We start from the raw sequence: 26,213 nt of genomic DNA, 5'->3' as shown, positions 1-26,213 counted from the left end.
AACTATTTGATCAAGGAACTGTAAATCTGTCTGGTCATCACAGCTACCCCTTTTATACTTCAAAGAAATGCTTGCATACTTTTCACGAAAATTATTTTCCACTATTTCACGCAGAGCTTTATTTTTCTTGAAAGAGTGGGTGAATAGAATGTTCTGTACCAGCATGTAAAAGCCGTAGACTGCAAAGGTTTCCTTGCTGCTTTATCAAAAAATAAAAATGTTTATTAAGGAGTTTGTTTTCCACATTTTCCTGAGGCAAGAATACAGATTGTCAAACTGTTGCTTCAAAACAAGTAGATAAAAACCTAGTCTTTATCTTTTTTTCTTTGTAAAAATAATACACATATAATACAAAATAATACAAGTACATGAATAATACAAAAATAATACATGGTCACATCTAAAAAATTCTAGGACATTAAACTTAAAAGTGCTATTCCTTTTCCTTTAAAGAAATCTGGTATTACTTTTGCTTATGAGACACTATACCTATGGATTTTTAAGAAACAGAAACTAGTCTCTGTGTGATGTTTGAGAGAATGAATTCTTTCTTCACAGCATTCAGTGACAGAGAAGCAAATTGCAACAATAGACAGGTAGGAGCAGCCTCCCATTCACAAGTCCTGGTCCCCGTGGGGTATTTCAGCCACCCCAATATCTGTTGGAAGGACAACCCAGCAGGGCACAGGCAATCCATGAAGTTCTTGGAATGCACTAATGATAACTTCCTACTCCAAGTGGCAGAGGAGGCACTGAGGAGAAGTGCTGTGCTGTGCTGGACCTTGCTCTCACAAATGAGGGGCTGGTGAGGAATGTGAGGCTCAAGGGCAGCCTGGGCTGCAGTGACCATGAAATGGTGGAGCTTGAGATCCTTAGGGCAGTGAGGAGGGTGCACAGCCAGCTCAGTGCCCAGGACTACAGGAGAGCAGACATTGGCCTCTTCAGGGATCTGCTTGGTAAACTACCAACCCTGAAGGGAAGAGGAGACCCAGGAACATCAGTGATAACAGGAAGACTAGGGAATGTGGGCCCTCTCTGGAGGGAAACAGGAGACCTGGTTACCTGGGATGTGGAGAAGGCTGAGGTGCTCAATGACTTTTTGCCTCGTTCCTCACCAGCAAGCTCTCCAGCCACACCACCCAAGTCACAGGAGGCAAAGGCAGGGATTGGGAGAATGAAGAGCTGCCCACCATAGGAGAAGATCAGGTCTGAGACCATCACAGGAAGCTGAAGGTGCACGAGTCCATGTGACCTGACGAGATGCATGCACGGGACCCCAAGGAAGCTGGTGGATGAAGCTGCTAAGGTGCTGTCCCTCATATTTGAGAAGTCATGGCGGTCCAGTGAAGCTCCCACTGACTGGAAAAGGGGAAATCTAACCCCCATTTTTGAAAAGAGGAAAAAGGAAGACCTAGGTAACCACAGGGTAGTCAGCCTTACCTTTGTGCCTGGCAAGTTCATAAAGCTGATCCTCCTGGAAGTTGTGCTAAGGCACACAGAAAAGGAGCAGGTGCTTGGTGGAAGCCAACACAACTTCACTAAGGGCAAATTGTGCCTGACAAATTTGGTGGCTTTCTATGATTGAGTTACAGAAATGGTGATGAGGGAAGAGCAGCTGCCATCACCTACTTGAGTTTGTGAAAAGCACTTGACACTGCCCAGCATGATGTCCTTGTTTCTAAACTGGAGAGACATGGATATGACAGATTGCCCACTCAGTGAATAAGGAGCTGCCTGGATGGCCACACTCAGAGGGTTACAATCAATAGTTCAACATCCAAGTGGAGACCAGTGATGAGTGGTGTTCCTCAGGGGAACACCAGGTATTGGGATCTGTTTAACATCTCTGTCAGCGACATGGACAGTGGGATTGAGTGCACTTGCATGACAGAAAGCCAAACATGTCTTGGGCTGCATCAAAAAGCAGCATGGGCAGCAGGGTGAGGGGGAAGATTCTGCCCCTCCACTCTCATGAGACCCCACCCCACAGTGGAGTACAGTGTCCAGCACAAGGGACCCCAAAATAACAATGACATGGACCTGCTGGAACAAGTCCAGAGAAAGCCACAAAGATGATCAGAGGGCTGAAGCACCTCTCCTATGAAAAAAGGCTGAAAGAGTTGGAGTTGTTCATCCTGGAGAGGAAAAGGCTTCAGGAGACCTTATAACACCTTCCAAGACCTAAAAGTTTACAGGAAAGCTGGAGAGGGACTTTTCACAATCCTATGTAGGGATAGGACAAGGGGGAATGACTTACTGAAAGAGGATAGGTTTAAATTATATATAAGGAAAAAATTATTTACTGTGAGAATAGTTGTGGATGCTCCATCCCTGGAAGGGTTCAAGGCCAGGTTGGATGTGGCTTTGAGCATCCTGGTCTAGTGGAAGGTGTCCCTGCCCATGGCTGGGCAGTTGGAAGTGGATGCTCTTTAAGGTCCCTTCCAGCACAAACCCTTCTCTGATTCTCTAAGTTCTGAATTGCCTCTTGGGTTACACAATAAAATGTACTCTAAGATGAAGTGTCGGTGTCTTACACGATGGATAAGTATCAATGCAAAGTATGCAATCTATTCTTAAGAAACAGAGGCAGCAATCCAGCAGTAAAACTATGTGTGCTCAAAGTCCTATATGTGAATATTTTTTGTGCTTTACAACAAGTGCACGTGTAAGTGGTTTTCCAGACTGGGCCATAACCTCTGCTCATTGCCATTGCGGGAGAGTTGGTACCACTCCTTGTCCTGTGCTTTTGCACAAGGCTTTGTGCCAGGTGTTGCACATTCATGTCTTTCAAGTTCTGAAGATGAGTGGTTAACCAAAATTAAATTGTTCAAATTAAGTCAGAGAGGAATGAGAGAAAATTGTTATTTGAAGCTGACAGACAGTGCAGCTGCAATTTGGGAATGAAGTGCAAGTCTAAATAGGAGCAATGAGGGGAGAACACAGGTGTGTTGCATGTTACCTAGCAATGAAAGCCCTCGGTGATATGTGAATTGAGAATTGATTTAGAAAGGGTAAAACTATCTAGACAGGCATGTACTGAACAGTAGCATAAAATTTGTAACTTTTCATCACAAATAATCCTGAAATTCTTGGTACATTTAACTGAAGAAAATTGGACATCTCAGAATTGGAATCACTCCATGACAGAACAGTTTAATACAAGTCTATGCAATAGCATTACATCTTCAGAAAGAGAGAGGCTTGGGGTGAAATCCAGCTTCTGCTGAAAACAGGTCTTTCAGCATTGCCTTCCCCTGGGCCCAAATCACTCCTAGGATATGATGTTACATTTGAGGGACCTTAGCCACAGCTGGGCAGCAGCCCCTGGATCTGCAGGAGAGTGCTGAGCAGCAGGATATGGGAAGCACACCCAGGCAGCTGGGACTGCGCCATCACTCTCAGCACAGGAGAGCCCATCCTGGGCAAGGCTGCCTTAAACGAGCTTCTTTTGTCCCTTTGGGAAGTGCATAAGTGAGGGTACCCCTGGGTGTGCTGCACCCAAAGCAGCAGCCTGTGCTTTGCTTCTGAGGTTTCCATTTCCTCTGATTGTCTCCCCCACATCAAAGCCAACTGCATGTGGAGGCTCTGGAGAAGGGACCACATCCGGCTAACGAAATGGAAACGCTGGGTTACATTATCCCCAAATTTGCCAGCAGTGAGGCAAATCCAGCTTCTCAGTGGCATCTGGGGAAGGACAGATACTGACTGTCTTTGAAGATTTCATTGCCTTCAGTGGAACTGTTCATTAATCATACCATGGAGTTGTTTTTAGCATATCTGTGTCATGTAAAGTAGTACTGAAAAGGTCATGCTGTTTAATGTAGGATAAATAAAAGTGATCTTATTTCAGTAAGAGTCAATCATATTTCAGTGTTTTTAAGGCAAAGACTGTGTCAAATGCCACCATCTTTAGTAAACAGGTTTTTTAAATTGTTTTCTATAGCCCACAGAGATTAGAAAGTGACCTTGTTTGAAGGAAAAGTACCAATAATATGTCAGAATACTATTAAAATCTTTCTCCAATTTACCAGGTTTTCCTAATCCAAGTGACTGAGTAAATAAAAACCAAAGTGAAGAAATCAATAAGAGGAAGCTTGATGATATGATGTCTAAAACAGAGGAAAAATACTCAGAGTGCAGAAGCAGCAATCCAGCTTGGCCATGGGGTAATTATATATTTATTAACAGACCTCCATTATTTTATATATATATATCTATATATCTATATCTATATATTTATATTTATATTTATAATGATATTATGCAGTGAGTTGAAATACACATAATAGGTAACCAAGAAGGGGTCATTCATTAAAAAAAAAATCAATTAATTCCTTATTCTCTCTTGGAAATCTAACCATATGAGTGAATATTGAAGGTGGAATATGCAAGGCACTTGTGGTACAAACTTTTTAATAAAGTATTAAAATGCTTCATTTAGAATGCCCAGCCTAATTTTCAGACCGGTCAGGTCAATATACCAGGTACAAATTGCTTTTGATAGTAAGATGCCAAACTGAACACCTCCAGAAAACCAGAGCAGATGCTCCCTGGGATAACCAATCTGGGTCGTTTCTGTAATTGCACATTTGCATGGGAATCAAATTACTTCATAGAATAAAATATTTTTTGGACTGTATTCTGTTAGTCATTAAACCAAGTGACCTGAGTGGCTCTGATGATGGGCTTTTTGGCCTTCCTCTTCGACAATACTCACTTCAGTGTCCTCCTTAATCATTCAGTTAACCTGTAAAAGATGAAAAGGGCAAACACAGCCTATGTGGTTTGTCTGTATGTAACACGAATAATAACAATTATTTTTAAGAAACCAGGAAGAATAGTGCTCACCACAACAGGTTAGCAAATGCTCACCTAAAAGTTTTATGAGAGCTGATTTCTCTCAAAATACACCAAAGTAAAGTAAATAATGTATGTGGAAAATTAGGCAGTGCCACAAGCAAAAGAACATTAAAGAAAAAAACCCAGACTCTACTACAGACTATGTTTTCCTTCCATAAGCACATAACTAACACCGGTAACCACAAACTTCCAAGACCTGCCATGCATAGATCAGTTTATGTTTTGTCCACATGGGTAAACCTCACCATAAGGTGGATAGCAGGGTGCAGTGTGCCCTGTAGCAACCAGCAGCAACTGAACTTTCCCAGAAAGTATCTGTGAGAGTCTGAAACCTGATGGGTAGGGGCCAGGGGATGGTGGGAACAGAATGAAAAGGAGACAGGTAAAGAGAAAATATACAGCTGTGGGACATATGGCAAACCTCTAAACCTAGTGAAGCTTGATATATACACAAGTTTCCTCTTGTAATGTCAACCCAAGAAAATATTTCCCACATTTTAAAATTTAGGGTCATTCCTACAGTAACATTATTTATTTGCTAAAAGGGTTTTCTACTTTCTAACAGAACACAACAAAAATGTGTTATGTGCTTTGCCCTCATGAGATGTGCTCAGATAGTCACGCTCTTATTGAAATGCTTGCTCTCATGTTTAGTCAATATGACATTAAAAATACATTCAAATGTTGCTGGTGTTTAGTTTAAGATACTTTTCCAAAAGGTCAGTATTCAAAAAGTGGCAACAATATGCATTGTTTCATCTGGAAATACTGAAAAATGTGGGTACTCTAAAATCTGGCCATCTCTTGAAGAGTAAATTTTCTGACCTGAACACTTAAATACAAAAACTTTAAGAAGTTTGTTTTGCAGGAGTTATAACAACTGAAGAGTTCAAAGAAATAAAATATTTTAAATACTATATATCATATTTAAGCAAAATTTCAAAATTAACAAAAATGCACAGTCAGTGTTTCAGTCTACAAATCTCTTTCTTATTTTTTTCTTTTTCTCACACTTCTTGTTCTCTGCCTCACTGCAGTAAGTGAAAAGATCAAAATTAAAAGGAGGAGGAGGAAGACTTTTCCTTACTTCCCACTGGAAAGGAAGTTAACTCCTCACCCGAAAAGAAGTTAGCTGCTATTTTAGGTTTTTAGTATATTCTTTTTAGTGATAGAAAAATAATATATTTGAAGATTTAAAATGTTGTTTTTATTTATTCAAGGAGTTCTACTTTTCAGGCCAATTTTCATGTGGGGTGGGTGAGGTGGGGAGAATAAGGGAACATAAGGATTTGCCATTATTTCAACATAAAATGTCAAGCATTATAAAAATATCCTCCTGATTTTTTTAGAAGTAGTATTTCCCCACAGAACGCTGATACTGCAATCTTTTTGAAATATTCTTATTTAAGAGGTCAGACCTTTCAGCTTACACTTTAAACAGTTTTAGCTTTCCCACATACATAACACTCACTCAATTGCCACGCTTCATGATTGCATCCACCGAAGGCTCCGGGGCCCTGAGATGAGATGAAGACACAAGTTAAACACTTCAGAGCAGCACTGTGGTCCTGCAGCTCCTGGGCAGCCACTGCCCAGCCAGGGGGTTCCCACCCCTGGGCTTTTCCTGAGCAGCCCCTGGGGGAGGCGGGGGGATCGTGTCACCCTGTGTGCACCTGCAGAGCAGCTCCACAGCGAGGGCTCAGAGCTGGGGCACCCACCCAGACTCAGACCTGCTCAGATTCATCAAGCACACGGCTCCTGCCTGAAGGGAGATCCATGACACCCTGTGCTTCTGGTCAAACCCAAAGCCCCGAAGTCAGACATACCTGGGGGGGGCCTGGGTCTGAAGTGATTTATGGTGGAGATTTAATCTGGCCCCTAGCAGGGTCTTGTCCCCAAGCGAATGCTGGAGCATTTATGCTGGAAAGCCCTTCCTCTTCTCCTGCTTCAGTTTCAGAGGAAGCAAAAGGCCCAAACCCAATCAATTAATATGTTGATTCATAACCCAATGAACTCTGCATGTCCTGGGTGAGCATTCTCAGCAGAGAAATAAATGGATTGTGCCCCCACTCCTTAAGTAAGATTTTTAATAATATAAAAGGCCTCTTTTAGACATACACTAAAAACCATGAAGAACTGCTTCCACCACAAACACGAATCAGTGTGAAGTATTTTATGAGCTCAGTCAATTTTAGATCAGTGTAAAAATAAAGCTTTATTCTTGGTGAACAAAACAGCATAAATAACCAAAGTAATTCTTCAGGGAGAAGTCGGAAGATGCAAGCAAAAGAACCCTGAGAAAAGAAAAACCACACGAAAACAGAGTTGGTCTTTTTAACATCACCTGTATCTGCACTATTTAGAATACAGAAATAAATACAGCTATGGTGCACCAGGCAAAAAGATACTTTGAAGAAGCTTTCTGCATGAGAATTTTCAAAGAGTAGTGAACAGGTATTGGAGGGGATAGTTCGGTCAACTCCTATCCTTAAAGAAATTGAATCTTTCCAACGAATATCCTCAACATTTTTATATAAATTTTATATAAATGTCACACCCCCCCTGAGATTTATGAAGGTATTGGAGAACTTTCTCCTTGCCTCTGTAGTGCTAAAACCTTTTCTTTCCAAGATATGCTAGAAATTAATTTCTTCCATAGATTTTGTTTTCATGCACTTCATTCAATATAGGGAGTTAGCAACCTGCTTCCACAACAGGACTCAAACTCTGTGCCCACACAGACCTGCAACACAGCATCACTGTGGCCAGGGTCTGACCATGAGTTTTGTGTTGGTTTTGCCAAGCCTCAGCACTGAAGCCTGTCCAGCTTGCTCTGTCTGACCTGCCGTCAGCTTCATTTTAACTTGCTTTAGCTGTAACTGCAGTTTTCCTTCTGACCAGGTGCCTGTGGCTATTTTGGTTTGTTTTGCTTATTGCTGTATGGTACTGCTGTGGTTTTGTGACTGCACAGGAGTGATGCAGCGGGAGAAACTCCACCTTGGTGAGACAGCAGTGGCTCTGGGACGTGCAGATCCTGGGTGTGGTGTAGGGGAGTACCAGCACTGGGCGACAGGAGATTGGCTCTGGAGACCCTGGAGCTATAAACTACTTACCAGTGTCAGATAAAGACATGCAGACCTGAGGCTGGACAAAACTGGTTCTAGGGCAGCAAGTAGAATAAAGAAACAGTATCTAGCATATGTATAACACTCTGTCCTTAGCAAATTCAGATCTGATGTAGAGTTCAGACCATTTTAGAAAGGGCAAAGACGTAAAAGCATGTTAGCTGACATGAAAAATGCACCCAAATAGATCATAGAGTGAGGAAAAAGAAACTATCAGCATGAGCATCAAATTCCTCCTGATGAAGGACTACAGATGCCAACAACAATCCATAATCTTGCCAAGTCCAACACCTGAGCAAAAGCAGCTGCCCGCGGACTGGGAAGAGATGGAGAAGAGGGAGCATTTCACCAGGAGAAGGGGTAGAAACTAAGGAGCCGCAGTTTTAGCTGGATTATTATTACTACTACAGTTGCAACTTTTTCTGAATAGACATAGTCTTTTTTTCTGTAATAGTTGTATGTGGAGTAGTAATGACTTTTGGATTAGAGTCCTAAGGTTTCAATTATACTAACAATAAATTCCTGTCTTTATAAGTAAGTTGTTGCCACTTTGCTCATAAAACAAGATACTGAGCATAACAAGTAGCTTCACTAGATCGAAGTCATAAAAATACTACTTGTTAGCAGTACTGAAACAGAATCTCTTCTTCAGTGGTTTAATATGACAGACTCAAACACACTCAAAACTTTTGACTTAACACAGCATCAACTGAAGATTTACTGGCATTTGCCAAAATGAAAGGATATCAAGAGCTCAGATTTTCAGGTAGCATAAACTGGTTTTGTTTTTTGGTTGTGTGGGAAAAGCAGACCCCTCATTTCAGGCTCTGTTTCTGAGGCACATGTCTTCCTTGAAAACCTGAGGTCTGGCACCATAGTAACAGTTACTCTGAGGGTAAAATCTTGCTCCATCTGAAGTCAGTGGGAATTTTACGACTCACTCATTCATACTTGAGGTTTCACCCAAAGGAATTTCACCCAAAGGCAAATTCTTCACCCCAAGAAGTCCAGAAGGAAGGAGATCAGAATGGATCACAGCCATCTTCTTAAGCTTGAGTCCACTGCTGAGACATCACTACCTTGCCTTGTGCACTGCTAGAACTGCATGGACACATCCCATGAAAATATTATAGTAACACACAGTAATCTGGAGCTTTTGTCTGTGGGATTATCTAGCTGTGGTTCACAGACACATAAGGGTGCATTATATGATACTAGATCATTAGCTGATGCTAGTTATAAAAGAAAAAAACCCCAACCAAACAAAAACTTTTTGCAAACAACAAAACCCCCAACCAACAAAAACAAACAAACAAAAAACCAACAAGAGGAACATATCATCACATGCACCTGTTATTAAGAAAAATGCAACATTATTAGAGTTATGACTAACTGGAGTGCCTGGAAGAGATTTACCACAACAGAAAAAAATCAATTAGGTATGGATGTATACCTATACACCTTATTAATTTCCTTTAGATTGCATGAGTAACTTTTAATTAAGCTTCAGGTTAAAATGTGTATATTGAGTACACATATATGAGGACACTTTATAATGTTGACCATAAACATAATATTTTAGTTCCCATATGAAATATATCAGGAAGGTTGCTGGCCTATTTCAATCAAGTTACATCATGTAAAGACGTAAGTCTGTAAACAAAGACTGAAGGGAGTATGGATGACCTCTTCAAACTGGGTACACTTCATACACCCAAGGAAAGTTCTCCTGTTGTCCTTGAGATAACCAGTGGTTTTAGATGCCCAAAGTATGTGGCTTCATGCAGTGCTCCTCTGACTTCTGCTCAAGCACACACATGCCCAGCACTGCTTTTGTTGCTTTCTCATATTAGCCCCTGGGTTTGTGCACATAGAGTATGGGCTTCATTTACTCAAGCTTAGATTTTCTGAGAAATTAAATGTCTGGGTCTGAATTATTCACTATTGGATCATTTTACAGTCTGTTGAGAGACACAGCTATTTCCAGAGGGCAATTTCACTTCCTCTAAGATAGATCTTTAAGACAAATCATCCTCTAGAAATGCCTGCTTCTCTTAACTGGGCTTTGAAGGTGATCAGCTCAGACTGAGATGCCTAAAGTTTGCTTACTTAAGGTTAAGCAAGATGCATCCCCCCAGAGTCTATAGTGGAGGCACACGGTGTTTATCAGTTCTGGCCTGTACCTAATTGGGGGGCCATAAAACAATATCATGTGCTATGTGTGACTCAAGATTGATAATTGCTGTCAATTGGAACATTTTGTATTTTGTATCTATTAAGTTTTAAATTTTATAGACCGATTGCTGAAGTCAGATAATGACCTCAGAATTTAAATTTTTTTTTTTTTTTGCATAGGACCCATGGTCTGAATGATTTTTCATTACAAACTTCCAATTCTCTATGAAATTTTTAAATTTTTAAAAACATTTTCGTGTGATAATTTTAAGGAATTTAATTCTAAACAAGGTATATATTATGTTAGAACCATTTCACACATAATACAAAAAGCACTCAAGCATCTGAGCCATTCAATGGAAAACAGATCCCTATGACCAATTAGAATTTTAAAATACTAATTATTTTTTAAATTGCCTTTTTGTTTTTAAATGAACATAAGAATGCTCTAACAACCCCCTCCCCCCATTAACTGTACTAAAGTAAGCATAGAGGAGACTCAAACCTTCACAAAGAGTTGTTCTAATAACATTTTATTAGCAGAACATTAATTTTTGACAAATTTACTATGAAGTCTGTTACATCAGACACAGGATTATGTCCATCACTAAGCTAAATGCTACAAAATCATCTTTAAATGCAACAGTAAGCTTAATAGTGGGAAAACATGATCTCTGATTGGGAAGCTCATTTTATGAAGTAATTCAGGACAGGGGAGCCGAGCTCTGGAGGACTATTGCTTCCCTGCCAGATGGAAAATCTCAGGGATGACACATTTGTTCCTGAGGGGAAGGATGCTGGCCCCTTTGACAGCCTACCCACTCCACACCAACTGCCTCAGCCATGAAGAAGATTATGGCTCCCATCCTCCCTCCAGAGGAAAGGCTGGTGCAGCAGTCAATGGAGGGAAAAATCTCCAGGCTGTGTTTGTGCACAAGGGGCAGGCAGAAGACTGACAGGGGCTGGGCTGCTGCTCCCCAGGTGGAGCAGGTGATTCCAGCAGGCACATGCACACAGATATATCACAGAATTAGGGAATGGTTGGGTTGGAAAGGACCTTGAAGATCATCTCATTCCAATGAGAAACGTGACTGTAAATGTACCTTCAATCAGAAGAAATGAAACCAGAAGTTGGTCTCTAATTTTAAAAAGAAAAGAGCAAGAGAGAGTTATAGAGAGCATGGCATTTGGCATATAGGAGCACATTTAATGCATTCCTGATGTTAGATTTAGTCCAAAGAAAATACAAAAATGTGTATAGCGTGTTGGACCTACCCCCACCGACGCCCCACACTGCCTGCTGACAGATGCTGTATGGGGCAGAGGCAGCCAAATCTGTCCCTCAGTGCTGTCCAGCAGGATGCCCTGGATCCAAGCATCCTCAGAAGTATGCATGCTTATTGTTTTGGTGAACCGTAGAAAGTTCATGCCAAATGAGACTGGAACTGGACTAGTGTGGATGATTAGAGGACAGAACCTGGAAATGAAGTAGGGAATTGTTATTTGAGAGGATAGATGTACCTGATGGAGCCACTACTCTTTGGAAAAAAAAAGTTACTTATTCACTAACAAAAAAAAGCTCATTTCTGTTGGAGAGCTAGTCCTAGTACAGTGGGTCTTGGTTTTTTTTTTTTACTTTTAAGGTAGAAGTACTTCATCTTGTGTATTTATTAAGCAACTATTACAGCAATTTTAGTGCAATTGCAGTTAGCAATGGGTTCCATATTAGTTCATAAACAAGGAATGGTATTTGTAAAGTAGCATAGTTTAGGCTTCCTGAACTAGCTGATAAATCGTAGACCAAGCCTATTATGAAGGCATGCAGGAAAGTTAATCAAATAAAGGTGGAATGTAAGTATGCCTAACCTGCAGGCTGATAAACGCCATATGGGTGCTCTTACAGAGGAATAAAATTGCTTTCATTTTCTGTAGCTTAATTCTGTTTAAATTGCTGCAAACTCCAGCCTCTTTATTCTGAGTGAAAACACATGTCCCAGGAGTTTAACATGCTTGAACTTATGCCTGTTAGCTTCACCACTTGATTATCCATAACTTTCCCAAGTGTCCACACCCAAACTTGCTGTTAAAACAAGTTATTGTTCCTACTCATATACAAAGTGTGTAAGCAGGCATAGCAAAATGCTCCACACCAGCTGCATGTCAGCCATGTGGGGCCCTTCTAATGGGCACTTTCCCCACGTTTGCAAGTGTTTTAAGAAGTTAAACTCCCAAAGAGAGACAGAAAGGAAACTAACTGAAAATCCTCAAAGAAATCTGGCCCCTTTCTATGTACTTTTTTTGGAATTTGTCCCAGGGGCACTGGACCTACTTCTTTCTCTTATAAGAAAAAGATACAAGAATGGCAAGGCATATCCAAGAAGACCATGGCAGACTAAAGTTGCTGTCAAGCCTAAGTAAGAACACTTCTTTCCAGTCCTCACCTCTACCAAATTCCTCAGCAAGACAAGCTACAAGTTGATCTTTTGCACCTTACCTGCAAAATGTCCTTCACCATACAGAGGAGAAGTACTTCTTGATATACTGTTTCTGATTTAACTTTAATGTTTAGCATTGCATCATATTTCTTACCATTTAAAAATACGGGAAGTAGTAAAAAGAAAAAACAAAGAAAGAAAACCAGAACAGCAATAAACACAAACTGATTCATGGCTGAGGTACCAGCATATTGCCCAAACTGTCTGGCATGTGTTTGATGTATAGGATGATGAGAAATTTCTCATAACAATTTCATTTTTGCTTCTAAATAGGGCAAGAATATTCAGAGGATGTGCATGACCACTAAATAATTCACTCATTGCAGGTCTTATTCTATGGAGCATGAACACAATACTGCCTTGATCTATTTTGGTGCAGACTGACATCAGGTGTGGCTCCCCGCCTGTGGCAGGAGTGCCCCAGCATCACACAAACCACATCCAAGGCCACAGCCAGGCCACCTCCCTCTTCCTACATGGGTGCTAATTTGAATTGCCCAGAAACTGCCTGTTCACAGGCAATTACTAGCAGCTGTTTATGCAGGCATCCATCCTGTGGCTCAGCTCAGCCCATCACTGCCTGCCTGCCCTGACTGACCCTATTTGCAGAGACCTGGGCTTTGAGAGATGAAGGCAGTGGGAAAGGTGGGCTGTGAAGCTGTTGCCCCAGTGTGAGAGTATGTGGTTGGAGAAGAGGTGAACAGCAGTGGTAGGGACAATATTCAGTGTCACCACCAGAGATGCCAGTCTGTTTTGGATGTGAGCAGCCCAATCGTACAGCAATGATTTCAGCATGTCTATGAGTGACTGCTTAGAAAATAATTTAGAAGTGAGCAATAAAATCTATAGCTCTATATGACTCTGGTTGAAAGACAGCTCCTTACTTTCATGGTTTTTAAGGAAGTTTTACATTTTTTGTGTAAGATAGAGGGGAAAAAATCCAAACCTACCTCCTTAGGATGAAAAACTCTAAGCTCCATGGATACTGTTGCTATATACATCTTCATAACTCTGTAACTGGACTCTAGGTTCCCTATGAAAATAGATATTGGATGAGAAAATCTGATTTTTTTGGAAGCTCTAGAATTATATTGAGAAAATTTTAGAATATTAGAATTACATCAAGAATTATAGAATACAAGAGTTATGTCAACAAAATCCCAGAGTGACTTACCTTTTGCTAACTAATTCCCTAAATTTTAGTACTAAACCTTTCATCTCATAGTGAGTTTAGATTATTTAATATGAACATATAAAACATTTTAAACTAAGCCAAGATTTTGTGAGTGACCTCAAATTCAGCTTCTAAGGAGAAGTAAATATACAGGGAACTTATGCAAGAAAGCTAGCACACACTTTTGGAACACTCTATAACCAAGAGCCTATGAGAAAAGGTAAAAATGTAAAAAGGAGGAGGCAGCTGAGACAAAGCATCAAGAGTTAAAAATATTTAGTGTGATACTAAATATTTTGAAAAAGAGAGTTCAGAAGTGGTGTCTATCTTACTCTGGTATTTTTAGATTTCTTTACACTTCTGGTGGTCTGGAAAACCTAAAAAACTTAAGATTATTTGAAAACATACTTATTAGCTACTTCATGTATACTTGTTGCTTACTGTAACTGATATTTTGGGCATGCCAGAGGCAGCAGCCTCTTCCCCTCCCTCTCCATCCGCCACTGCGTCAGAGCATCCTCCTGTGGACGCCAGCATTTTGTTGAGTTTCTCACTGTACCAAACCTTAGAAGATAAAAATCTCAGGAGTGCTGTGGGACAGTGTTTTGGGAACATCTCTGGGCGTTATGGGCATTATTTCGGAAACATCCAAAAGGGGAGAAGAGACTTGAGGTTATAAGGCTGGGAGCTAGGACTCTTGAACTGCCAGCTGTGCAAACCCTATAGGTTGCTTAGCCTTTGTGTGCCATATTTTTGACCTCCACAAGAAAAGGAATGTAAATATTTCAGACAAATATTACACATTTCCTTGTTTTAATACTCATACTGCTTGAGACCCCTGAGTGAGAGATGCCATAAAAATATGAAAGCAGTGACAAGTGGTTTTGTCAAGCACCAGGACAAATAGAGTGGAAAAGCTTTTTAAAGGCCAATCCCAAGTATGTGCATGTGAGTGTGTGCAGGAAAATAAAATCTCAGCTTGCTCAAAACATCCATGCACTTCCTGAGAACTGGTGTGAATAAATGGAATTGTCCATGTGAATACCATGAAGCAATATAGGCTGGAAACAGGTAAATGAGTCTGCCTACTCTATTCTGTGGCAGAAACATAAACTATATGGTGTTTGCATTCAAATGTCACGTTAAAAGATTAGGTGCATAAATTTGGGTATGTAGTTGTGGAAAAATGCTTCTGGAGTACAGGACTATTAATTTACTGGTCAATCCTTCCCCAACATAGCATTCTAAAAGATTAACTTTCCTTTAGTACCAAATTCCTATTGAATATATGATTGGCGAAAGCTAATTTTACGCAATTTTTAACTCTTGTGTACTATGAGTGAGTTGAATTGAGTGCAAAAGTACACAATCCTGTTTTACAGTCTGACATAGTTTTCTGTGATGCTTTGAGCTCCTCTAAGTAGTCACTTGATTACAAATTGTAACACACTTGACTTTTCATATTTAAAGGACAGCTTGAGATATTTTTAAGCTTTATTCAAACTGTGAGCAGTGCACACACTGGATTAATATCAGTGGAAAACTAACTTTCAAAAAATTCCACTGTTTTCTCACCGTAAGTGTTCTCTTTCCTTTCTTTTCTCTGGTAACAAAATAAGAGAATAACATTCAGTCTTGTGGTTATATGACTGTGTTTCCACAGGTTTTGCTATGTGTTTTTCAGTTACTTTAGAAAGAACTAATGTGACTGACAGAGTAGAACAATATATCCTAGAACAGTGTATCTTTTTGTGGGCAGAAAGGCCATGATGACAAAGTAACAAAATTGAAATATGATACAACTTTTCAAAACATGAAAAAAACCCATTGCTTTTCTCTTTGACAAGCTTGTCACAAAGGTGAGACTAAAACAAACCTCCAGATACTCGATATTAATAGGCAGTGATGAACAACAAGGTTCCTGCTCTCTCCTCACATGCCAGTGTTCAGGGGAAAGCAGTGCTACTGAATTCTCTTCCATTCACTTAATACTCACTTGCTTGGTGCTTTGAAGTTAATGGAGTTATTCTGGAGTTAATTGAGTTTAACTCAGAGGAAAATTGGACCCACTAGAATGAGCACTGATACAAAAGGCTTTGGAAGCCAGCCTGCATTGCTGGTCAGAGATTAACAGTGTAGCAGAAAAGGACCTCTCAGAAAACAAGAAAGCCAGGAGGGTGATGCAGAGGAAACTTGCCCACTCTTTTGAACTGGCAGCTGTATCACAAACAGTGTGGGGAGGCACTCAGCAGCACTCTCCACTGGTTCCAATCAATTTTCTCCTCGGTTCTTCACCACAAAAGTGATGTGTATGATGTAGGATGAATAAAAGAGAACTAAGTGGTTAGCACAGGACTCAGCAGATGTGGGATAACTGTTACAGAGATAATTAGTTAATCATATCCAATGCCTTGAAATTATACATGCAACCGTATTGAAAAAAAAATAGATCCAGAAAATACATTTTATCGCCTGTTGTTTAAAACCTGTCCCCAAGTTGAAAGGCACCATCAGTTCTAGCTTCTCACAGTAACATCGGATCAGGTGGTCAAAATAGTTTCTATGATCTCAAACCAAGAGTGATGCCACCAGATATACCCTAAATTTCTTCCATGGTTACTGTGTGCATTTGCATAGTAATTGCATTTACAGTACAGGATGCAAGCCCACATAAAGTGCCCCAAATAAAATTCATTCCTAAGACTTTTATATCCTTCAAATAAATGCATATTAACCAGCAAGGTTTTATCTTTCTCATACTGACTCATTTCCTCCTTCAGTAAATGATCACTGTGTAACCCATTGACTTTCTCCATGACTATTGGCAGCTATAAGAAAGATTTCTTGCACTAACAATAAGACAGGTGCCATGGAAATTGGGATACATTCATGTTGCTTTATATATTTGTGAAGAATTTAATCTGTAATTACTGGAGATGGTGCTGGCAATTTTCCGTAGAGCGCAGGAGGATGTGTCAGATGTAAAACCTGCTCAGCATTTTCCCCTGTTGGGCTGCTACTTTCTCTCTCCTGGACCGAAAGGAAAAAATGGCCAGTTGGTATTTTTTCAAATACACCACCATGCGTTCATGTTAGATTCATTGCTGGCATTGCCAGCAGGGAGTACCTTTCCTTTTAATATGAACTATGAATAAAGGACCTACTTTTGGTTGTGCATGCTCTTGCTTGGCAAATAACTTATGCTGGCTGCCAAAATTCTGTCCTGAAAACAAAGACACATCATGGTCATTCAGGCCATAATGGCCGTTGGAGCTATCCTAAAATTATCTCTGAAGGCTGGAGAAGCAGTTGCACTTCCTTCTGTATAGACCTTGCCTGTGAAATCACACAAGCAGCTTTTCTCTTCTGTTTGACACCTGAGTGTAACTGCTACCCTGCTACAGCTGCAGGCTGGGTCCAAGTACCTGCAAATATAAACCAAGAGGGTTTAATGGGCAAGCAAGGACTACAAAGGCTTTTGTCCCTCCTAGAGTCACCAGCTGGCATAGCATGCCACCCATGCCAAATGATCCAATCTGGTCAGGTGGCCATGGAGGTAGACTGAACATGGTCCCAAAATGCTGACTTCACATAAGGTCTTCAGGGAGGGTTTTTAGCTGTGGAATCACTGTGAGCTTTTCTATTTCTGTTGGTTTTCCATTAGTCAAGACTGATAGAATGATATTTTTCATCTGGAAGTGGCAGCAGCCCCAGCCCACGGCTGCCATATGCTGACTTGGTTCTGAACATTGTTGACTTCCAGAGTGGACAGATGTAATCCACTTGACTGAGAAATAACCTCAGCTCTGGAGAGGAAAATGTAAAACTCAGGCCGGTTCAAGAGACAGCAGCTGACCTGCAAAGAGAATGAAAGAGGGCAAATAAATCATTGTGATGTCTTCAGACTCTGACCTGGCCTTCATCAGTCCCAACAGACTCATTCCAGATTATTTGCAAGATGACTTGTTTCTAAAAAGCCATATGGCCACATTTGCACAGTAGGAATTCACATCAGCACAATGCATTATGCAAACTTGGATAGGAACCCTGGGCACAGATGCAGGGCAGGTCTTAAACTGGATGCAGTTCCATTTTGGATACCCAACCATATATGCTGCAGCAGTGCAAATGTTAATATGCACTTCTGCTACGTATCTGCTTCTGAAAGGCTACTTGAACAAATCTGGATATGCTAGTGCAATGTTCTCTGTGTTGTTCAACATCACAAGAAGAGAGTTTTCTCTGGGACTCACTCCTTTGAGACACTGGAAGTCTCACAGATATCAATGCTCTCTGGCTAAAATGCAGAAATACTCTCTGTCATTGCTTTCCCACTGTTATAACTTTAATAATAGTAATTAAACTAGATGAATTATGTGCCTTTTCCTCCTGCCCATGTTGAACAAGAAGAGAATAAAAATCGATATTAATTAGGTAATATGGTAGGCTCATTTAATTCTCTAAAGCACTTAGACTACTATGGAGAGGAGCACAATGGAAATGCCTTGGAAGATGAGATTAGATAGGTGTGATACCTGGGTGTCACTGGGATTAATATAGTTTTTAAAATTGGGATGGTTAGAGGAATCTGAAATGAGACCATGGTGTGCATTCTCTCTGAGCAATTATTCAAACTGCAGTTAAGAGCTCTGACAAAGTTTTCCATCTGTGACTCCTATGTCCTGACTTCCCACTGCTCATCCTTTGACAGTTACAGAAACAAAAGCTTCAGGAGATCTCAGGACTGGGGCAGCACCATGATTAACATCAGACTGTCTAGGTAGGAGAATGGCCAACTTTCTGTTGGGACTTTGAGGCTGTGATGATAGAGGGAGCTAAGAAATGAGGGAAAATGGTTTCATTTGTAGTGTGCTATTGACTATTTCTCCTCATCCTACTGCTTTTTCAAGCACAGGTATGGAGGGGTTGGTTGTAGAAAGTAAGCTGTTGTGATTCTTCCAGTTGATTCTAAACTGTTTTGAGACAGATGTTAGACTACCTCCCAGGGTCACCTCCAGAGCACCCCAGGGTTCTCCTCTGGGATTTATGACACCTCCAGGACATCCTTGATCTTTGGTTGGCAAAGTACAGGGATTGGGAGACCAGCTGGAGACTGTTCAGCCCAGGCTTCTCCTACTGGATGCTGCTTTCAAGACAGAGTAGAGCAGAGCATGAACCTAGACATGGAAAGCAATGCCAGAGCCTGTGGTATGAATGTAGGCTCCATCCTTCATTCCCTAGGAGGAAACCTATCAAGGTCTTGGAATATTTCCAGGCATGAGAATGCTTGTGCTACCAACTTGCTCAAATGTTGCCCAGCACAGCTAACACCTCCCAGCCAAGTCCCAAGCTCTCTTGGGGTGTTAACATGGCCAGGAACCACTCAAAATATGCAGGCTACGTGCAGCCACTTGGCTTTGGAGGTAAAGGCTATTTAATGCTATGGACATAAGCCACTCTGTAGTAGCTGAGACCAGTGCTAGAGAATGAATCAGGCACTATTAATTCAGCAGAGCTCAATTCATTAGCTCTAGTACAACAAGGAACAAGAAAAATAACGACAAAAAGCTTTTGTTGAGCACTTAGGCATTTTTTGGGAGGAGCTTGCTTTCTTCTCTGAGTAATCAGTGTTATTTTAACTACTATCCTTGTCTGAATTCCTACTGAGTTACTTTAGGTATTTCAAATCCATCCTGTCCAATCTACCTGCCTTTTAAAAATACCTTTCTTCTAAAATCTGTCTATGTTTTGCACTTCTTAGCATTGATGACAATATATTCACATTTTCTCATTTATTTCCTCCCAGTTTTATACTCTGCCATATCTTCTGACTTCACTTTCTCACTCTTTTTAACCCTCCCTACCCTTAATTCCAACTGTACCTACAGATTGATCCATACTTATACATGCTTTCATTTCCTCTTATGCTTCTTGGTTTTCCCAATTTCTTGTAATATTTTCTTCTGATTATTGTACTGCTTCCTGTAGTGTGTTCCCTGTCACTCCTTTCATAACGCCACCTTCTCATCTTGACCCATCATTCCTTTCTATACTGATACTTTTCCTTCATTATTACAGCTCTTTAATACTAGAAAAGTTTGCAAAATATTCCATCATCCTTCCCATTGATAATAACAATAGTCCTTTACCTTATCATTGTTTCTTATGTTTTAATCAGGTCTGGCTGCAAACAGCAGTACAAAAAGAACAATAAGAAGATGATGGAAATAGAAAAGTCCAAACCATGGTAATGACATGATATATGAATACTTTGTGTATTTAAGTAAGTCTAACATGCACTCTGGTAAACATTGATCCGCAGGCATTCTCTTGATTTGGCCATTGGACTCCCAAAATTCCCTTTGATTTCAATGTGACACCATATGGACGAACCTTTAGGTCTATGTACAGTCCAAACACACCTCCAGGAAGAATATGGAGTCTGGGAAGGACAACCCACAGTAGACGACCTTAGGTCATAAATTTCTCTAGCTGTAAACATGAAGCTGCATATATTAAATCTCAAGTAACTTCTAATCATAGCCTTATCAACGCACATCAGGGCATACTTAATTGTAACATCAATAAGCTGCTGTACACCAGGAATATTTGAAAACATGTCTTTTTTCCTTTTCCTGTAAAATACTTTTGAAAGCAATAAATGCTTCTTGAAATTCAGGACTATTTCAATATAAATAGTTTTTAGAGAAACTTGTTAGGTATGAGAAAAAAGCAGACCTGTTGAGTATTCCTGGTCAGTAGGAGCCAAATTATTGCTGTCCAGTTCATCCATAAAAGCTGGCTGATACGAAGTCTTCTGGCACTGGAAGATTTATATTGTCTTTAACTTTTTCAGAATAAATACTGTCCAAGCAGGACGAAGCCCGCACAGCACGAACAAAGAACATGCTATATTTAAGAGGTCATGTCTGACTTTGAACATATGGTAACGATTCTTGAAGCCAGAAATAAAATGTAATACTTGTAATATGGCATGTAATACTGTCTGTACTCCACCAAATTACCAGGGAGACAGATTGTGCTTTTCTGAGTATACTGAAAAATGTCCCTCCTCATTATGATTTTGCCCTTTTTGTATTACCATATCATTATTCTTTTTCTTTTGTACTCCAGTGTGCAATTTAGATGACTGAATTCTTTGGCAACATTAAATATTTTCAGGATTGCTTAGAAAATTATCAGATATTTATTATTCTTCAGACAATATGAATTCATCAGTAGAAATATACACCTCAAAGGGAGCCACCCATTGCATTTAGCCAAACCAGCCGACCATTCCAAAGGCAATAAAATAGCATTTATCACCAGGAATAAACCGTGACATTTCCTTCTAATGAGATTTCCAAGCTGAATCTTGTTGGCAGCCATTTTACATTTGTGATACTAATAATGAGTGGAACCTGATGTTAATAATTAGTTGCTGTTTTCTTTTATAATATTTTCCTCTATAATTTTAGCACAGAAGCACAGTTCCCTTGGGTTTCTTATTGTTCGGGGCAGGGCATTTGTGTGGCAGTAGTAGAGGTGCAGCCTTAGCTGAGCTGATGAACGAACAGCCTCCATGAGCTCATGCCTGAAAAACACAAAATGAGAAGGCCCTCATAGCACAGCCTATGAGTATTTATTTTCAAAAAGGAACAGAAAACTGTTCTTTTGAGATGGCAGCTCCCCACACACCTACAACTCAGTGGCCAATGCTCCTGAAAAACCCTCTGGATCTGCAAGGACATATCCATTGCCCCTCTGCCACTGGCTTGAACTTTCCTCATACCCATCTTTCCCATTGTTGTGAAGCTGCACCAGCTGGGAGAAACCATGAGATGCAGAAAGACAAGAGCCTTCCACATTTCTAGGGATTCCCCTTTTCAGTGGCAAAAGGAGCCAGCAACTTGACTCCAAATAGAAGGAAATGAGAAATGGATACAGTTTAGGCCAGAGAAAACATGATCAGAGGAAAAATAATTCCCACCACCACAGGAAAGGTTGGGAGAATTTCTTTGGCAGGCATCAATGCAGGAGAACATGTCAGATGGTTGGGGTGGTCCCTCCTGGTAGCCAAAACCTGTTAAACCTTTGCACATCCCTCCAAACCTGGCAAAGGAGGAGGTCTCAGCAGGCAATTTCTTGAGTCCGCTGCTTGAGAGAGGAAGTGGGACTCAAATTGTGTGGTTTCTTTTTATTTTAAATGAAGAAACCTAATTAAAATGATAGGAATTTCCTGGGGAAATTCTCAGTCTTTTCATTTTTAAGGGTCTTTGTATTACAAAAGGTGTTTGAAGTCCTTGAATTTTTACCCTTTAGCCACCTTTGATCTAATTTCTAATCTCTTAATAGCCTTAATTGAGTTCTGAACACTTCAAATTATTAAACATCTTTAGGGGATTATGATTTATATTTCTGATTATACAAAATAATATTAATTGCACAACAACATTCCCCCCCTTTATGTCAAATTAAACTATCAGGGATGTAAGGCATATACTTTAAGGGCAGGATATTTGCATTTGAAACACTTTAAAAGACTTGCACTTTCAAGCAGGTGAAGATGAGTGGTAAGAAATGAGGGAACAGCAAGATCCCAATGTAGGCCCTAAGTCACTAGAGGCTCATTGTTTTTTGTCACCCTTGTTGTACAGGTAGAGGCTGCCCATGGCCATGGAGCAAGCAGTGGTCAGTTGCCAGGGGGGTGGTGGGCCATGCAGACCCCTGAGGCACAGGCAAGAGAGCCACCTGCTTTCCTCAGCTGCGATGGGCCTCCTTCCCATGCTCCACCGCCAGGGACAAGTGCTCAGATTTAGACCCCAGTCTAAATCAGCTTGGGTCTTCAACTGCATCTAAGCGCCTTTGGTCCTCTAAACTTTCTTTTCTGCCCCGCATCTATCCTTCTCAGAGGCTTACTGTCTTACTGTGCCTCTGATCATGAGCCTTCCTCTGCCTCCTTCACTTGTCCATAGGCCCCTGGCACCAAGACTATTTGTTATTTCCCTCCCCCTAATCGTCTTTCCCCGTTCCCCTTGGAAGATGCCAGCCCTCGCAGGGGCAGCAATCCTTGCCCTGCTGGGGAACCAGTTCAGGCATCACTCTGAAGGCAAAAAGGCTCTGGGGAACACAGGACAGGCAGCAGTCCTCCCCTTAAGGAGAGGAGCAACTTGCTTCACACATTGCTGCAAGCTGTGGAATAAAATACTCTCTAGTAGTATATCCAAAGCAGGTATTTGCAGCACGAGCTAATACAGTGGAAAAGCTTGATTCTTATAAAATAAAGCCTCCTTTGTAAAAATCAGGAATTTATTTGCTGTCAAAAGACAAACAAACTTTATTAATGTGAGAAGAGTATTAGCTTTTTTCACTTTGCTTGCTTTTGCTTTTTTTGTTGTTTTATTTTACTCCAACTGTTTTTATTAGACCTCAGCTTTAGTTACTGTTAATTTGCCTCCACTTGTTTTCATCTCCCGCCTAAGAAACAGCTTTCATATCCACCACCAGAAACATCTTTTGAGAGCTAAATTTGTTTCCCTAACTTCAGGGCAAGATTTCAAATTGTCATTTCTGAGAATCTTTCATGTTTTCTATACACCCTAGCAAAACGTCCATGAAGTTTCTGAGGAGCCCACAGTTGAGCTTGTAACTCATCACTGATACCCACTGTAGAGTCTGGCTTTATTTATATAAAACAAATGCCTATTCAGTGTACTATTGTTAGAACCAGGATCTAGCTGCCACCATTGTTCAGGATAAGCAGTGCTCTACTTCAGTTGTCCTATTGATTAAATATGCACAAAAAGTACATTATTAGACAGACTTGAACTATTTACTGGTATTATTTTCACTCTGTATTGCTGTAGCAGCTATGATTGCCAGTTCAGCTCTAGGGAGGTTTTTTTTTAATAATGTACCCTGACAAAAAAGCAGTATCTTCTGTGAGCTTGCAGTCTGAGATGCTGATCCAGGAGGTGTGTGTGCTCAAACTTATCTGCTGAATCTGTCCATCCATAACCATGGCTGCTCAGAGAATAGATACCTAAGCATATTTGTAGTCTTACACTTCTGAGTTCAGACTTGTAGTTCAATTTTAAACTTATTCCTGTTCTTTTGATTTTTCTTTCAATATTGAATTTTACTGTGCACTTACTTTTACATTTACTACCTAATATAGTTTTTCCTAATAAGAACATGTATATTTAGACATATTTTTAAACACAGTAATTTTTTATGCATTATATGGATCAGAGTAATTCTAAAAGATGAGTTAAGACATAATTCTGTAGTTCAGTGTCTCTGCAGGAGACTGTCCCATATGCTTTACATAAAAGACCTGACTCATACAAGTGTGATGGCAAGATGAAGGCCACTAAACTGAAAGATGAAAACAGCCAGAAGACATTGGTTAAGGCATTTTGGCTGAAACACTTTAGTTTTAGAAGGTCAGCATAAAAAGTCATTCAGCTCTCCTTCTTACCCTAGAAAGAGAGAACAATAATAAAATCAGGCAGCAATAAATTTAGAGCAAATTAAAAAAATACTTCTATGTAGCACATGTCCTGACTATAGAATTCATTGCTGTAATAGGTCACCAAGTTAAATACCATGGATGGGTAACTCTATCATCACTCCCGAGCCAAGTCCTCCCCATCTTAGCCAAGCCAACAATCTTCAGTGAAACTGAAACAAGGTCTCAGTAAAACAGTGGGATTTACCCCAGTATTTACGATATGGCTATGCTCTGTGAGAAGAACAATAAAGGTAATTGGATTCCATGTTCAGCACTTTATCTATTTACTGAAGTGGAAGAGTAAACTCCCTTTTACCACTCCATAATTTGATAAAACCTCCATAAAGGTGCTTTAAAAGTAATAGATACTGACCATGGGGACAGTACTGGGTCACAGATGCTTTACTGAAAAACTTGCTTTAGCTACAAATTATGCTGGCAAGCTATAGGAATCCCAGGGCATGCATAATTATGAACTATAGAACTCCATACATATGTACTGAGAACCTACTTCCCCTGTCCTCACCTATGAAGAACTTTTCAGCCCAATGAGAATTACACACTGGTGTTATAAATTACATGCCAGACTTCAGTCTGATCTTGCATATTTATACTTCCAAACCTTTCAAACTACTGCTTTCTAATTAAAATTATGACATGCTCTTTCAACAACAGTAACTTAGTATATAAGGAACCTGCATACCTTTCAAACCTTTCACAAGGAAAAAAAGTCAGCCTTAGTTTGCAACTGTATTTATTGTTTCTGTGGCTTTAAGTAACACAACCTCTTTAGAAGCAGACGGCCTCGTCAGTGCGCTGGCAGGAATGTGACACAGGAGACACAAGTCCAGAGCCAAATTCAAGGAAAATTACAGTGTGCAAGCCCCAGTTTTCAGTAAAAAAGAAGATTCTTCTCAAAGATAAATAAGTACAACCTTTAAAGTGAGAGTCAAGTCTACCTAACACTGGTGGGGACACTCTTCCTGGGTCTCCAGGGAGAGGCGTTACCAACCTTATGGCTGCTTTACTGCCCCTCATCACTACTACTTCAGCCTCACATATTGAAGTGGGAAAGCTTCTGGCACTGCCCATACCATGCAAAGGAATTGATTCCTTTGCTGTTACCACTTCAGGGCTGAGGGAATCCTCTTTTCTTCCTCACATACAGATCTTAAATGTCAGTATCAGCAGCTGGCATTCAGCAGCCAACACTGTCAAAAGGAACATCTCGATGGTCGTTGCCTCAGCCTTGGCAGGAGAAGCAGGGTGAATGCAAATGCAGGCAAAGCTGTATATTGGCCAACTTACCAGCAGGAAAATAACCTTTAGCACTATCGTCTGCCTGGAGCTCCAGAGGGAGGTGCCACCTCCCCAGAGCAGAGGCTTCTAGGAAGGGTGCCTGAAAAGGGTGCCACCGCCATCCTAGGAGGAATCGTTCTGCACTTGGGAGGAGTTCCTACCAAAAGACACTCTGGTACAGGGCCCATGGGAATTGCCTTTTTTGGGGTAACTTCCAGGATGACACAGCCTAGGGAGCCTAGGGAGAATGCGGAGAAAACGAACAGCTCCAGCAATGATGACCCGCTGCAGGGACGGTGGATTTTCACACCTGCAGCCTCCATACGCTCGTGGTGCAACCCTCGGGACAGGGAGGGCAGAGGAGCACCTGCGGTGCTCTCTCCATGCTGCGGTCGCCAAAGTCCTACCCCCATTCTGCTGGTTGACTTCGCTCTAGTTTGCCCCATTACCGCACCCTCGGCGTGAAGCAGGCAAACAAAAAGGTGCAGCTCCTCTCCTCTCCCTCCCCGGGCCACCCGCAGACCCCGGGCAAATGCTGCCACCCCATCGGTGGTGCTGGCACGGCTCCCTCG

General features: G+C 40.8%; 1 long non-coding RNA gene across 1 annotated transcript; it reads right to left on the bottom strand.

Annotated features, from left to right (window-relative positions):
- Positions 1-10,708: 10,708 nt before the first annotated feature.
- LOC108445256 lies at positions 10,709-26,207 on the bottom strand. Its single transcript, XR_001860056.1, has 3 exons — positions 20,568-26,207; positions 13,606-17,685; positions 10,709-11,637 (listed from the first exon to the last, which is right to left on the bottom strand). It is a non-coding gene; the product is annotated as an uncharacterized LOC108445256 (long non-coding RNA).
- Positions 26,208-26,213: the final 6 nt, after the last annotated feature.

Source organism: Corvus brachyrhynchos, unplaced genomic scaffold (genome assembly GCF_000691975.1).
Source record: "Corvus brachyrhynchos isolate BGI_N302 unplaced genomic scaffold, ASM69197v1 scaffold11, whole genome shotgun sequence".
Classification (NCBI taxonomy): Eukaryota; Metazoa; Chordata; class Aves; order Passeriformes; family Corvidae; genus Corvus; species Corvus brachyrhynchos.
The sequence above is the reverse complement of the archived record's forward strand: the minus strand, read 5'-3'. Positions and strand labels throughout refer to the sequence as shown.